Source organism: Neovison vison, chromosome 11 (assembly GCF_020171115.1).
Source record: "Neovison vison isolate M4711 chromosome 11, ASM_NN_V1, whole genome shotgun sequence".
In the NCBI taxonomy this organism is placed as follows: Eukaryota; Metazoa; Chordata; class Mammalia; order Carnivora; family Mustelidae; genus Neogale; species Neogale vison.
The window spans coordinates 86,705,226-86,720,939 of NC_058101.1; the positions used below are offsets into that span (position 1 = coordinate 86,705,226).

The window sequence follows — 15,714 nt, forward strand, 5'->3', positions numbered from 1 at the left end:
TATCATCCTAAATGGGAAATAACTGAACTTTTCCTTGACAGCCAAGAGCAAGACAGGGATATTCACTCTCACCCCTTTTATTCAACATAGTACTAGAAGTCCTAGCCTCAGCAATCAGACAACAAAAAGAAAGAAAAGACATCCAAGCTGGCAAGGAAGAGGTAACACTTTCACTGTTTGCAGATGACATGAAAGTGTGTGTAGAAACTCTAAAAGGGACCACCAAAAAAAACTGCTACAACTGATACATGAATTCAGTTAAGCTGCAGGATACAAAAATCAACATACAGAAATCTGTCACATTTGCATATACCAATCATGAAGCAAGGAAAGAGAAATTAAGGAATCAATCCCATTTATAATTGTGTATACATAAAATGGAATAATACTCAGCCATAGAAAGAAGGAAGCCTTGCCACTGGCAGTGACATGAAGGATGCTAGAGTGTATTATGCTGAACTTTTGTCAGAGAAAGACAAATACCATGTGATTTCACTCATATATGGAATTTAAGAAATAAAACAAATGAGGAAAGGGGGGAAAAGAGAGAGAGGCAAACCAAGAAACAGACTCTTCACTATAGAGAACAACCTAGTGATTAGCAGAGGGCAGATTGGTGGGGGGATAGGGAGAGCAGTTGATGGGAATAAAGAAGCACACTCCTGATGAGCATCACGCAATGTCTGGACATGTTGAATCACTATATTCAGTACACCTGAAACTAATATAACACTGTACGTTAACTAACTAGAATTAAAAATAAAACTGAAAAAAAAAAAATGAGAGGGGACTTTTTCTGACTTTCCAAACTTAAGGTCCATTGCAAAGTGGGAAAGAGTTATTTCCAAGGCTTTTAGTCATTCAGATACACACATCATAAGCACTTGAAGCTACTGAGGTAAGTGTTAAGAAAGGTTGTGGAGAGGCTGCTATTGTCCACCAAATATCTGTGATTTTCTTTCCTTGTGTGTTATATTGTCACAGAGAAGCAACTGTCCAGTAAGGAACTACATTTACCAGCACCTTTTACCTTGGGTGGACCTCTGGGGTTTCGTTTCAGTGAGTAGAAAGTGAGCCGAAGTGATATATTTTTATCTGTCATGAGATTCTCCACTCTCCCCTCTCCTACCTGTAGGCTGGATTTGAAGCTAATAATCTCCATACCAAGTGTTTTCTAAGCCTGGTACCTACACACTGCAGGGAGGAGAGTCCATGCTGCCACTTTGACCCAACAGGAGTGAGAAATAAATGTCTATTATGTTAAGCCACAGAGAATCTGGGCTTTATTTGTTTCAGTAGCTAACATTACATTGCTAAAAAGGAATATGAATTAGAGAGCAGCCCTCGCCCAGTAGCACTGATGGCCAAGCCACAAGGCAAAACTCAACATTTGACCACAGTCTTTACCAATAAACATGTAGATGTCTCATTAGACAGCACAATGAGAGAGTATCAGACTGCTAGAAGAAATTACTGAGAAGTCCAACTTCCAAAATGACCCAAAGTCTCCCAAAGTGACCCAAAGCTATAAATCTTGCAAGAAGCTACCAAATGTTCCCAAGTTAAAACATTTTCCAGACCAATGAGGTTCAGATAACCCTTGAATAAACATCAAATATCTGGGTGCTTATTTAAAAACAAAATAAATCTCTAATCCTTTTGAGGCCTTTATATTAGTAATGACTATTACTATAGTGGTTATGGGATGAAATCATCTATAACTAGAGGAGTTATAAAGCAGTAGCTATAAAATTTCTTTAGTAGAAAGGGAAGTTGTTGGGTCTTCCTCAGGTCACTTTCTCTTTGTAATTATTTCTAAATCATTACCTTATGTCAACCGTCACTACAGCAGAAACCCAATTCTTCGTGACTTTTAAAAGAGATATAGAAGAGTAGCTGTCAAAAACAATTATTGTGCTCAAGAAAGAGTGAATATCTGTTTTTAGTAAGAGAAAATGTTTATGTAAAGGAAAAAGACTATACGAATTTAATAGATTTAGTACTATAATAAAGAATGATTATACAAGAATGATGCCTGCAAAATCTAGTAAAAACATGCAGTCTACTTTCCTTAGTAGACCCTGTCTCCTTATAAATGCTTAGTAAAATGTCAAACCACTTGAAAGGAAGGATTTTACTGTCCTTCTGCGAAATCAGCTTTATGGGCCATTTGTTCAACTTGTCCTGTGTCTTGTCAGGTGTGTCTCATGTTTACCACACTTGTCAGCATCTGTTCTCACCTTTCACTCAGTTGTACCTTTTAATGCATTGACAGCTTCCTTCAGCAAAGTTAATGGCCTCTTTTAGACAAAGGAATAATTGGCTAATCAGATCTTCTTATTTGCAATAACCCTAAGGAATGAGTTTCTTAGCAGTCCCCCAGACAGTTAAAAGCATGTCCCAGGCCTATAAATGATGGTGAAGCAGAAGTCACCAGGTACTTGTCAAGCCCGTGGAGCAGAGGACTGCACACAAGGGTGACATTTGTTGAAAGATTCTGCTTCAAGCCCTTCCCCTCCTAAGCATCCCCTTATTATTTTTTAACTAAAGCAAACTGCTTGTTTCCTTGCAAGTTAAAAACTCGTATTTTTCTTGAAGACTATCCTAAGAGTTAAGAGTTAACCATTATAATGTAAAAAGGCAGCACTCTTAAAATATTTTACCAGTTTATGCACTAAGAAATATTTCAAACTTAAGCTCTATGATATTTTATTTCTAAAGCACAAGAAAAGCTCTAATTTCCTGACAATGACACATAGAACCAGACCTCTACCATTGTATTGGGTGGCCATTTATTGTTTTAGGATTCCTAACTCAGCTAACAACCTCTCCAGTGTGTCTCAGAAGAATCACACCCCTTTCCCCACTCTCCATCCATAGAATCATATTAAACTGACACCTATCTAGCTTCAGAGGTGGGCTGAGCAGAGAGTGCTTTAGTTCTCTAGCGATCCAAATGAGTTAAGGCAGCATTTCCCAATCTTTGTCCATGGTATGGGCCACAAAAATAAACAAACACAAAATTTATTAAACTGAATAAAAGAATGGAGATGCTCTAAGCCACAGATGACTAGCCTGGTCTCTGATGACTGCACTTCAAGGCAGAAAAGGTTCAATACTTCAGTCCATGTGCAACTTAGTCAAGGGCTACCAGTATTAATATAGTATCCAGTGTGCTTGGCCACACCAAATGAAGCTCTAGATCAAGGGAGGCATTCACAAAACAATACGGACCAATTTGATGATGAGATTAAATTGTGGTTTTGGTGTCTGACTCTTGATGTCAGCTCAGGTCATGATTTCACGGCTGGGAGATACAGTCTGCATCAGGCTCCACACAGGCATGGAGTCTGTTTAAGATTCTCTCTCTACCTCTGCCTCCTCTTGCCACTCTCTCCCTCTCTTAAAAAAAAATAAATAAAAGAAAGAAAGAAAGAAAGAAAAAGGTAAAAAAGATAAATTCATGTTTTGGTGATATGGAAAACAGAATCTCTATTTTCTTATAGACTAGGCTGTGATAATGATGTGAACCTGCAAAAGCAGGACTACTCTGACAGACCTGAAGATGAGGACCCTTGGGTGTGCGTTTGTGCATGCAATGAAAGACATGCTCCTGATCATTTCATTTATATGAGCGAATAAAAGCCATTTTGCACTTATGCCACTTTCTGTGATATACAATTGAAGCTGTAACTGCTGTTACATACAGATAAATCTCTGTATGTACCATATTACACTCCAACATTTTTTCACCTGTTGTCTCCCCAACTGGACTTTAAAGTTGTTGAGGGTAGGATATGTATTAGTTAGATTTGTATGTACAGCAAAGTGCATGGTCCATATATTGAGGTATTCCATCAAGATATATGTTTGTTAAAATGAATGCAAGAATGCATATTTTTAATTTAAAACTATGAGTGAAATGGAATCAAGATTTTTCCTATTGTAACCCACAGACATCTGAATGGCTTTATAAGCAAAGCCTTAAGAACTGGGTACCCTGTCCTGGGCTGCAATGTTTGTTCAGCATCCACAAATCAATCAATGTGACACAATGCAAAAGAAAGAACAAGAACCATATGATACTCTCAATAGCTGCTGAAAAAGCATTTGACAAAGTATAGTATCCTTTCACGATCAAAACTCTTCAAAGTGTAGGGATAGAGGGTACATACCTCAATATCATCAAATCCACCTATGAAAAACCCACAGCAAATATCATTCTCAATGGGGAAAGACTGAGAGCTTTTTCCCTTAAGATCAGGAACATGGGATGTCCACTATCACCACTATCACACTGCTATTCAACGTAATACTAAAAGTCCTAGCATAAGCAATCATACAACAAAAAGAAATAAAATGCATTCAAATCAACAAAGAAGAATCAGACTCTCACTCTTTGCAGATGATATGATACTATATGTGGAAAACCCAAAAGACTCCACTCCAAAATAGCTAGAATTCATACAGGAATTCAGTAAACTGTCAGGATATAAAATCAATGCACAGAAATCAGTTGTATTTCTCTACACTAACAGCAAGACAGAAGAAAGAGAAATTAAGGAGTCAATCCCATTTACAATTGCACCCAAAGCCATAAGATACCTAGGAATAAACCTAACCAAAGAAATAAAGAATTTGTACTCAGAAAACTAGAAAGTACTCATGAAAGAAACTGAGGAAGACACAAAGAAAAAGAAAAACATTCCATGCTCCTGGATTGGAAGAACAAATACTGGGGAAATGCGTATGCTATGTAAAATAATCTACACATTTAATGCAATCCTTATCAAAATACCATCATTTTTTTTTTCAAACAAATAGAACAATAATCCTAAAATTTATATGAAACTGGAAAAGACCCTGAATAGCCAGAGGAATGTTGAAAAAGAAAGCCAAAGTTGGTGGCATCACAATTCCAGACTTCAAGCTCTATTACAAAGCTGTAATCATCAAGACAGTATGGCACTGGCACAAAAACAGAGACATAGATCAATGGAACAAAATAGAGAGCCCAGAAATCGACCCTCAACTCTGTGGTCAACTAATCTTCAACAAAGCAGGAAAGAATGTCCAATGAAGAAAAAGACAGGCTTTTCAACAAATGGTGTTGGGAAGATTGGACAGCCACATACAGAATGAAACTGGACCATTTCCTCACACCACACCCCAAAACAGACTCAAAATGGATGAAAGACCTCAATGTGAGACAGGAATCCATCAAAATCCTTGAGGAGAACACAGGCAGCAACCTCTTAAACCTCAGCTGCAGCAGCTTCTTCCTAGAAACATCGCCAAAGGCAGGGGAAGCAAATTACATATCAGATAAAAGGCTAGTATCAAAATGCTATAAAGAACTTATAAAACTCAACACCCAAAGAACAAATAACCCAATCAAGAAATGGCAGAAGACATTAACAGACATTTCTGCAAAGAAGACATTCAGATGGCCACCAGACACATGAAAAAGTGCTCCCCATCACTTGGCATCAGGAAAATACAAATCAAAACCACAATGAGATACCACCTCATACCAGTCAGAATGGCTAAAATTAACAAGTCAGGAAACAACAGATGTTGGAGAGGATGTGGAGAAAGGGGAACCCTCCTACACTGTTGGTGGGAATGCAAGCTGGTGCAACCACTCTGGAAAGCAGCATGGAGGTTCCTCAAGAAGTTGAAAATAGAGCTATCCTACGACCCAGCAATCGTACTGCTAGGAATTTACCCTAAAGATACAAACATAGTGATCTGAAGGGGCATGTGCATCTGAATGTTTATAGCAGCAACGTCCACAATAGCCAAACTATGGAAAAGCCTAGATGTCCATCAACAGATGAATGGATAAAAAAGAGGTGGTATAGATACACAATGGAATACTATGCAGCCATGAAAAGAAATGAAATCTTGCCATTTACAATGACATGGCTAGAACTAGAGGATATCATACTGAGTGAAATAAGTCGATCAGAGAAAGACAATTATCATATGATCTCTGTGATATGAGGAATTTGAGAGGCAGGGCAGGAGGTTGTGAGGGTAGGGAAGGAAAAAAATGAAACAAGATGGGATCAGGAGGAAGACAAACCATAAGAGACTCTTAATCCCACAAACAAACTGAGGGCCGCTGGTGGTGGGTGGGCTAAGGATAGGGTGGCTGATTTATGGACATTGGGGAGGGTATGTGCTATGGTGAGTGCTGTGAAATGGATAAGTCTGATGATTCACAGACCTGTACCCCTGGGGCAAATAATACATTATATGTTAATAAAAATAATTAAAAAAAAAAAGAATCTGGGTACCCTGGACTATAATATATGGAGAGAAAGATAACTAGTTATCTTATTTAAAAAGAGTTATAAGTTATCTTATTTAAAAAGTATATTGCCAAATTTATTTTTCATTTTTTTGAAGCTATAAATGTCCCCATCCTAGTCAAGTGGCCTCAAGGTTCAAGTAAACAAACAAATAACAGCAACAGAAATGCTAAAATTCTTACCTTTCAGTTCTTCTTTACTTATTTATTACAGTTCTTAATTAGTTATTCTATCTCCTTCCCCTACATTATACACTATAATTACTTCCTCCCAGTGCTCCCGAAAGAGAAATCAATTCTTATTCCCAAACCATGGAATTGATGGGCAGATGGGCATGATGACCAAAACAAACCAGGGCACAAATCAAGCCAACTGCATTTGATTTTTAGACTCAGCAAATCTCTAAGATTGATCTATTGCAAAATTATCATCAGGTTTGCTTTGGTGATTTTGAAGTTTATTCAAAGGGAAATCAGGATAAATTATAACTGACTTCCTTTCACAAACAATACACTGTAGCTTCACTGAGAATTTAGGAACTGGGGTCAGATAGGAAGACTCATGTTATTTTGAGTCAAGTGGGATTTTATTTACAGTGTTCTGAATATGTCAGTTGGACAGCAGATTAACTGGGAAAAGGGAAAGGGGAAAGATACAAGATAATTTTTCTTCTCTTTCTTTTTTAAAAATATGGAACCCTTCATGAATTTGCCTGTCCTCCTTGCACAGGGGCCATGCTAAACTCTGTATAGTTCCAACTTTAATAAATGTGCTGCTGAAGCCAGCACAAGATAATTAACATTTGTCTCTGCATGGAGAATCATAAGCTGAGCCTGAATTGTCTTAGACTGATCTCCACTGAAAAACATTTCAAAACCCTTAGGGTTTTTTGTTTTGTTTTGTTTTAATTTTTATTTTAGAAAGACAGGAGGACAGGCAGAGGAAGAAGGAAAGAACCTCAAGCAGACTCCCTGCTGAGCTGGGAGCCCAAAGCAGGGCTGGATATCATGACCCTGAGTTCATGACCTGAACCAAAATCGAGAGTTGGACGCTCAACTGACTGCTCCTAAAGACCTGGTGCCCCTAAAGCCCTTAGGTGTTTTTTGTTTTTGTTTGTTGTTTTTTTTTTAGCATATAATGTATTATTTTCCTCGAGGGTACAGGTCTGTGAATCAGCAGGTTTATACATTTCACAGCACTCACCCTAGCACATACCCACCCATATGTCCATAACCCAGCCACCCTATTCTTCCAGTCCCACCCTCCAGCAACCCTCAGTTTATTTCATGGGATTGAGTCTCTTATAGTTTCTTCCCCTCCTGATTTCATCTTATTTCATTTTTTCCCTGCCTAAACCCCAAGACTCCTCTTGACCCCCTCTCTCAAATTCCTCATATCAGAGAGATCATATAATTTTTTCTCTAATTGACTTATTTCACTTAGCATAATACCCTCTAGTTCCATCCACATCATTGCAAATGGCAAGATTTCGGGTTTTTTTTTGATAAGCCCTTAGGTTTTAATGCTTCAGTAAAGGTGCTTCAAGCCCAGACTCTGTCATCCTCTAGTCGTCTGCTTGAAAAGAGAATTTCCTGCTGAGTTGGTTAATGATTAAGTCTCTGCCTTATTACAAAGAAACCACAAGCAAGGCTTTCCCTCCTCTGCTTCCCACTCTACAAGAATAGGACTCATAATGAAATAAGTACTGGATAGACAGTGAAAACCCTAACTTCTAGTCTCTTCCCTATCAAAGTAGCTAAAATATCTTCCTTTTATCCTTCCATTGAACTCTTTTAACCTCAGTTCACATTTCAATAAAACAATGGTGTGCCTCAAAGTCTACTTTTCAATAATTCAGTGGTTCTATAGCACTGGTACAAAGGAGTTGAGAACATCTGAGACTATGGTGTATGTTATTAGTTACTTCTGGAAAGTTGACAAGTCTCCTAATTGAGGTTTATTTTAATGCTATGCTGGTACATATCCTGGACCTACCTACTGCCATGAGAGATATGTTTTTATTAGGGACATGAAATGTTAATGAATCAAGGAAAAAGCACTCGATTTTACTTATATGTGCAAAAACCCTAATATACAATTTATTTGCCAAGTCCTGGTAAAGCATCTCCCAAGTTCTTACTAAATTACCTTTGTATACTATGAAATTAAAGAAATTAATCAAAGCCTAGGACTACTAATCAAATATTTGCCAGATTATAAGAGGAATTTCTACCCATGGTAAGCTTGATAGAACTAGAGTGAACAATAATAATAATATGCCCCCCTGAGATGGAAATGACAATACTATCAAAAAGAGATTAAAAAGAAATTAATAGAGATTAAATGAGAGTGATTGAGATGAGAAGAGATCACAAAGAAACAAAAAATGCAATATTCAAAAAGGAGAAAGGATAGTCTCTTCAATAAATGGTGGTGGGAAAACTGAACAGCTACAAGCAGAAGAATGAAATAGGACCTCTATCATACACCATACACAGAAATCAATTCAAAATGGATTTAAAACTTGAATTTAAGACCTAAAACCATAAAACTTCTAAAAGAAAACATAAGGGGTAAGTTCCATGAGATCAGTTTTGGCAGTGATTTTTAGATATGACACCAAAAGTGAAGATGACAAAAGCAAAAATAAATAAGTGGAACGACATCAAAGTTAAAAGCTCCTATACAGCAAAGGAAATCATCAACAAAATGAACAGGTGGCCTATGGAATGAGAGAAAATGGGTACAAATCACATATCTGATAAAAAGTTAATATCTACAATATATAAAGAATTCATACAACTCAATGCCCCAAAAACCAAGTTGATTTTAAAAATAAGCAGAGGATTTGAATAGATATTTTTCTATAGAAGACATACAACAGGTACATAAAAATGTGTTCAACATCACTAATCATTGGGAAAATGCAAATCAAAACCATAATGAACTATCACTTCACATGTGTTAGGATGGCTATCATAAAAACGACAGGAGATAGTAAGTTGTCAAGGATGTGGAGAAGGGGGAACTCTTATGCACTGTTGATGGGAAGGTAAATGTTATAGCTGCTATGGAAAACAGTATGATGGTTCCTCAAAAGATTGAAAATAAAACTATCAGACAATCCAAGAGTCCCATTTCTGAGTACTTACCCAAAGTAAATGAAAACAGAATCTCAATGAGATTTCTGCATTCCCATGTTCTTTGCAGCATTATTCACTACAGCCAAACTGTGGAGATAAGCTAAGTGTCCATTAATGGATGAATAGATAATATATTTACAAATGTTTATATATAGGTACACAATTAGATATTTTTCAGCCTGAAAAAAGAAGGAAATCCTGCTATTTGTGACAACACGGACGAAACTTGAAGCTACAATGCTAAGTGAAATAAGTCAGAGGAAGACAACTACTGTATAATATCACATACATGTGGAATCTAATAAAGCCCAACTCATAAAACAGAGACTAGAATAGTGCTTATCGGGGGTTCTGGGGAGTGAATGGGGAAAGGGGAGATGTTGGTCAGAGAATACAAACTTCCAGCTTTAAGAGGACTAAGTTCTGGGAACCTAATCTCAGCATAGTGATTATCACTAATAATACTGTGTTATATACTTGAAAGTTGCTGAGAGTAAATCTTAAATGTTCTCAGCATAAAAACAAAACAGTAATTATGTGAAGTGATGCAGGTGTTAGTTAATGCTATGATAGTAATAATTTTGAAATACATAAGTGTATCAAATCAACATATTGTAAACCTTAAACTTATAGAATGTTGTATGTCAACTGTATCTCTCTAAAGCTGGAAAAAAAAAAAAGCCAAAAGTGCAATATTCAAATAAAATGTGTATTGGAGACCAATTTTTTTTGTAAAAAACTGAATTAATGACATAGAAGACAAAACTGAAAAGTCTTTCTAAAATACAGAGAAAAGTTTTAATTTTGAAGATTAAGAGAAAAATTCTCAAGCACCTGGAAGAAATAAAATTATAAGCTATCTATAAAGAAATAAAAATTGGTGGAGAGTCATACAATTTATCTGAGGGATAATCCAATTTAAACTGGAAAATCTCCCAAAGCCTCTGAGATGTGGCAGAATCGGAGTAAAGGGTGTGTGTGGTGTTAAAATAAGGTGAGAGATGGAAGAAAGCTTTTTAAGAGGTAGTTAATTCCCTAAAGCCTGAAATACTTTCTCCTAGCCCATCACTTTAGGTGGCTACTCTTTCTGTATCCCTGAAGAAATCCCAAGTTTGTTTTGTTTTGTTTTGTTTTTTAAGATTTTTTATTTATTCATTTGAGAGAGAGAGAGAGAGAGCACAAGCAGGGTAAAGGGCCAGAGGGAGAGGGAGGAGACTCTCTGCTGAGCAGAGCCCAGTGTGGGGCTTGATCCCGGGACTCTGAGATCATGACCTGAGCTGATGGCAGACACTTAGCCAAAGGAGCCACCCAGGCACTCCAAGAAATCTCAAGTTTCCTTCTGGAGAAGGTAAAAGAGAAATTAGCTGGAAAGGAAGATTCCAAGCATAAACACCTGAGTACCTAATGAAAATACAGAACTATATGACACGCAAACCATCATTAGCTCTCCTAGTTCACCCTGCAATAGAGTTTAAACTGGCACTCTCATTCATGTCTACTACTTCCAATCACTTTTTATTCCTCCTTTCTTGATCACAACCAAAGATCCCAGAACTGCCATCTGAGAAAATCTTCTCCTTTATGAGGTAGAGACCAAAGGTGTAAAAGAAATTGGAATGAGTAGAAACTAGGCAGACATATTTTTAAAAGACAGCATGCTAAAAAGAAATCATCAGTGATATCAGCAGAGATAAGACAATAAATTATACCCATGAAGCAAGATGTACATCCCCCAAGGAAAAAATATTTAGAGAACAAAAACAAGCTCTTAAAATGTTAAGCATCATAGGTAATTTATTTTGAAATGAAATGTATAAACAAAATAAAATAAATTTTAAGATTTAAAAATAAACAAAGATCGTAAAATTAAGAAAATTAACCCACCATATAGAGCAAAATAACAATAAAGATGAAACATAGGAGAGAAAGAAAAGAAAATTGGAAGGCCATTCTAAGAGGTTCAGCACCTGAATAATAGGGTTGCAAAGGAATGTAGAAAAATGGAGTGATGGGAGGAAGAAAATCATTAACAAAATCTTTTATGAGGCACCTGGGTGGCTCAGTTGTTCAGCGTCTGCCTTTGGCTCAGGTCATGATCCCGGATCAAACTCTGCCTGGGGCTTCCTGCTCAGTGGGAAGCCTGCTTCTCCCTCTCATACTCCCCCTACTTGTGTTCCCTCTCTGTTTCTCTCTCTCTCTCTATCAAATAAATGAATAAAATCTTAAAAAAAAAAAAAAACAGATTCAGAGACATGAGTTTCTAAATGAAAAGGTCTACTTAGTGTCCAACACAATGTAAGCAAGCAGACCCACAGTAAAGCACATTACTGTAACATTGTACAAAAATGCAGACAAAGAGAAAAACTTAAATAGCTTCTAGAGTAAAAAATAAAACAACAACAGCAGCAATGAAAGCAAACAAAAAGCAGGTTGAATAAAGAATTAGGAATGATAATGCTTTCTACCCTCTACCACCATCACCAGGAAATAACCACACACACACACCAACGCTTTAAAAATACTGAAGAAAAATTATTTCCAATCCAGATTCCTATACTCATCCAAAACAACAAGCAAATACAGGAAGACTGGAATAAAGACATTTTAAAACATAACTTGTCTTATCTCTCATCTCCTGCTCCAAGGAAGCATTGGCGAGATGCTCTGCCAAAAAGAAGTTGACTGTGAAAGAGAATACATGAGCAGCAGTAAACATGGTCCAGCATAAGAAAGAGAGGTGAGGGAAGGGAATGTCCTGGATAATTATGAAGGGAAAACCCAGTCCAGATTGCATGGCAAAACTACCCTCTTGTTCCATATGCTGACATTCAAGCAAGTGAAAGTCAAAATTCCCCTCTGTTATTAAAGCAATTCATATTAGTCATGGCCTATATCTGAGATAAAATGGTGGAGAATAAAGAATGTTCTTAATGTGAATGGTTGCAATGATGTCTGCTATCTCTCCTTTAACCAACAACTTGGCAGAAAATTTTGATCCCCAAAACGACAGCACAGAAGAAAACACAAATCTTCCCATTGAATGAAATTTTCTTACATAGCATACCTCATCAAATTTAGGAAACTGTCAATTGCAATTTACAAATTATATAACGAGGAAGGACATACCACCAAGACTGAGAATCAAGAAACTGCTTCATCCTCACTAAAGGTAAATGAAAACCCACCATGTAGAGAGATAGGAGGGAAACTAGCATGTCTCAAACTTGACACTACTTGGAGAAAGGAAAATAATCTCCCCCCCTTGGAATTTGAACCATAAGCCAATACTCACACAGGTTTGTGGATTGAATTCACATTATCAACACAGTTGAAAAAACAGAAAAGTTATAACCTAGATCATTTAACTTGGGGTAGTTTCAGGTTGGTAGGACCTCAGGTGATTGACAGAAGCAAATGCAGATCTTCTCAAGAGGACTCAATTTTGAGAACCCTGGATTCTAAAATGTATCCCAATTTCACATTTTAAAAAAAATGAAAAAAAGACATGTACCTTAGAACTCATGACACAATGTATATAAATGCTCGTAAATGCATAGAATGTCTCAGAAAGCATGCGCAACTAGGTGAAAATGGTTGTTTCTGGTGAGAGGAATGAGTTAGTTTACTTAGGAGAAGGGAAATGTGGATAGTTATTCTTATCTTTTTCCCTTTTGTTGGTTTCGATGCCACTTTAACAAATTACCACAAAATTTGGGGTTTAAAGCAGCACAGGTTTATAACCTTGGAATTCTGTAAGTCTGAAGTTTGACAAAAGTCTCACGGAGCAAAGAGCAAAGTTACAGGAGGTCATATGTCTCTGCAGGCTCCAGAGGAAAATCCATTTCCTTGCCTTTTCCTGCTTCCAAAGATCACATGCATTCCTTGGCTTTTGGTACCCTTTCTAACACCAGCACATCTCTCTACTCTTCTATTCATCTTCACGTCTTCTCTAACCAGAGCCAAGAAATGCTCTCCTATTTAAAGATTTATGTGATTAGATTAGGCCCAACCACATAATCCAGGATATTCTCCCCATCTCAAAGTCCTTAACTTTAATCCCATCTGGAAAGTCCTTTTTTCCTGGTAAGGCAGTGTATTCATAGGTGCTGGAGATAAGAATGTGGACATTTTTTTTTTCTTGGAAGGGTGGGTAATCCTGCCTACTCTGTTTTTCTTTTGAATTCAGTAGTGTGGGGTATATTACCTACTGAAGAATTGAAAAATATATATATATTCCCCCAAAAAAGAAATTTTAAATGCCCTCTGATCTTGCAATTCCAGTTCGAGGATTTTATAGATATATTAGCAATGTGAAAAAGAGGTGGATGTACAAGGTTATTCACAGCAAAATTACAATATCAAAAGACTGAAAAGAACCTAAGCAAAACACCCATGGAATAGTGAAATAAATGTTACCCGCATACAAAATGGAATCCTATGCAGCCATCTAAAAGAATGAAGAAACTCATTATGTAGTACCGATATGTAACAATCTACAAAGTTTTTGTTTGTTTGTTTGTTTTTGAGAGAGAGAGAGAATGCTAGTGGAAGTAGTGGAGGTGATGGGCAGAGGGACACAGAAAGAAAGAATCTTAAGCATGGAGCTCCAATGTGGGGCTAGATCTCATGACTCTGAGATCATGACCTGAGCCAAAATCAGGGGTTGGGCCATTAACTGACTGAGCCACCCAGGTGCCCCCAAAGTTAATTGTTAAGTAAAATAGGCAAGGCACAGAAATAGTATATGAGCCTCTGTGTGTACATATGTACAAAAAATATGTCTTTGTATGCATGCTTATATGGTCATAAATTATCTCTGAAAAGATACACAGGAAAATGATTAACAGTTACTTCTGAAAGGGAAAAACTAGGCCCAGATGATAGTATTAGAAAGAAGGTTTTTCACTATATATCATTGTGTACATTTTGGATTTTGTGCCATTTGAATATATTGCTCATTAAAAATACTTCAATTTAAAATTTAAAGAAGACAAAAACACTCATATTAGTCTTTAAAACAAGATCCAACTATCAATTATTGAAAACAATAATTTTTTTAAAATTTATTTTCAGCGTAACAGTATTCATTGTTTTTGCTCCACACCCAGTGCTCCATGTAATACGTGCCCTCCCTAATACCCACCACCTACTTACACCAACCTCCCATCCCCTGCCCCTTCAAAACCCTCAGGTTGTTTTTCAGAGTCCATAGTCTCTCATGGTTCACCTCCCCATCCAATTTCCCCCAACTCCCTTCTCCTCTCCATCTCCCCATGTCCTCCATGTTATTTGTTATGCTCCACAAATAAGTGAAACCATATGATAATTGACTCTCTCTGCTTGACTTATTTCACTCAGCATAATCTCTTCCTGTCCCGTCCATGTTGCTACAAAAGTTGGGTATTCATCCTTTCTGATGGAGGCATAATACTCCATAGTGTATATGGACCACATCTTCCTTATCCATTCATCCGTTGAAGGACATCTTGGTTCTTTCCACAGTTTGGCGACCGTGGCCATTGCTGCTATAAACACTGGGGTACAGATGTTCCTTCTTTTTACTACATCTGTATCTTTGGGGTAAATACCCAGTAGTGAAATGGCAGGGTCATAGGGAAGCTCTATTTTTAATTTCTTGAGGAATCTCCACACTGTTCTCCAAAGAGGCTGCACCAACTTGCATTCCCACCAACAGTGGAAGAGGTTTCCCCTTTCTGCACATGCTCTCCAACACACGTTGTTTCCGGTCTTGCTAATTTTGGCCATTCTAACTGGTGTAAGGTGGTATCTCAATGTGGTTTTAATTTGAATCTCCTTGATGGCTAGTGATGATGAACATTTTTTCATGTGTCTGATAGCCATTTGTATGTCTTTATTGGAGAAGTGTCTGTTCATATCTTCTGCCCATTTTTTGATATGATTATCTATTTTGTGTGTTGAGTTTGAGGAGTTCTTTATAGATCCTGGATATCAACCTTTTTTGTCTGTACTGTCATTTGCAAATATCTTCTCCCATTCTGTGGGTTACCTCTTTGCTTTGTTGACTGTTTCCTTTGCTGTGCAGAAGCTTTTGATCTTGATGAAGTCCCAAAAGTTCATTTTCACTTTAAAATAATATTTTAACAATAAACACAAATAGTTACCACAAAAATCATACTAGTGTATTTATGAGACTTAAAAACAAAACAAAAAAAACAGGGTGTGCCTGGGTGGCTCAGTCAGGCATCTGACTCTTGATTGGGCTCAGGTCATGA

At 37.2% G+C, this 15,714-nt stretch overlaps 1 non-coding gene across 1 annotated transcript; it reads right to left on the reverse strand.

Moving 5' to 3' along the window:
- Window positions 1-7,001: 7,001 nt before the first annotated feature.
- On the reverse strand, window positions 7,002-7,105 carry LOC122890701. The gene has a single exon (XR_006381148.1). It is a non-coding gene; the product is annotated as a U6 spliceosomal RNA (small nuclear RNA).
- Between the last annotated feature and the right edge of the window lie 8,609 nt (window positions 7,106-15,714).